Consider the following 1495-nt stretch of genomic DNA (forward strand, 5'->3'; position numbering starts at 1 on the left):
TCCCCGGCACAGGACACGTCTCTGGGGGCTGCATGAGAACATTCGCGATCCTGGGGGCTGAGAGATTTACAGTCAGTATAGCTAAGACAATGTTCCAAGTCATGGTGATTTGCTATTTAGAAAAATAATGTGAGTGAAGCAATAGTGGTTTTCACCTGCGCACACCCACAGAGTGAGCACAGCACACCTGTCCGTGGAAGATATGAGTGGAGGAACAAAGCATTCTCATCCCAAACCTGCAAACTTACAAGGGCACCCGCACGGTGTGTGCAAATACCCATACACTGTATTTGCTATGTATGTGTGAGAATTCCGTCCATACTAATAAAGAGAAAATTTACCGAGGACATATTACCAGAGTGGCAGCTATCATTCATAACCGGTTTGATGAGTATACATTTTCGAGTCTCTGTATTTGAAAATATGGGAATTGATGCCTTAGATATCAACGCAAATTTATCATTTGGGAAAACCATCAACATCAGTCTTATTTAGCGTTTCCTTTGACTCTAACACAATGAAGAAACCAGACAAGGCAGGAGAAATAAGGCACATTTTCCAGAACACAGACTTTATCATGCTTATTCCAAAACTGTTCACTTTTCAGTCCTCCCCACTATCTGCAGAAGAAATTCAATGTCCTGACCCAACGTCCAACCTGATACCGTTTGACCACTTTCTTCCAACCACTTTTTCTTCATGTCCTCTGCTATAATTCTTAATATTTACAATCACTACAAATGATTATCATGGAGAAAAAATAATCAGGCGACGTGAATTCCATCCATTGCAGTTGGGTGCAACCACATGCCAAAGACTCAGTTACCCCCATTTTCTCATCTGTAAAATGGGCAGAATTTGGCTTCCCTCATAAAATGCTCATGGATGTCAACTAAGGCCATATGTGTGAGTATCTAGTAGAATTTGGGGAACACAGCAACTGAGAAATGTTAAATCTAGTTTTAAAAAATTTAATCTGAGGCTCGGCACTCATAGCACAGTGGTTACGGTGCCAGCCACATATAGCGAGGGTGGCGGGTTTGAACCCGGCCCAGGCCAGCTAAACAACAATGACAACTGCAAAAAAATAGCTGGGCATTGTGGCAGGCGCCTGTAGTCCCAGCTACTTGGCAGGCTGAGGCAAGAGAATTGCTTAAGCCCAAGAGTTGGAGGTCGCCAGGAGCTGTGATGCCACAGAACTGTACTGAGAGTGACATAATGAGACTATGTCTCAAATAATAAATAAATAAATAAATAAATAAAATAATAGCTGGGCGTTGCAGTGGGTGCCTGTAGTCCCAGCTACTTGGGAGGCTGAGGTAAGAGAATTGCTTAAGCCCAAAAGTTGGAGGTTGCCGTGAGCTGTGATGCCACATCACTCTACTGAGGGTGACATAATGAGACACTATCTCAAATAAAAAAATTACAATAAAATAAAAAAATAAAAAATTTAATCTAAGCATGTAATTTTCCTTCTAAATGATGGGACTCAGGC

This window comes from Otolemur garnettii, unplaced genomic scaffold (assembly GCF_000181295.1).
Source record: "Otolemur garnettii isolate 467f Iridium unplaced genomic scaffold, OtoGar3 scaffold00065, whole genome shotgun sequence".
Classification (NCBI taxonomy): Eukaryota; Metazoa; Chordata; class Mammalia; order Primates; family Galagidae; genus Otolemur; species Otolemur garnettii.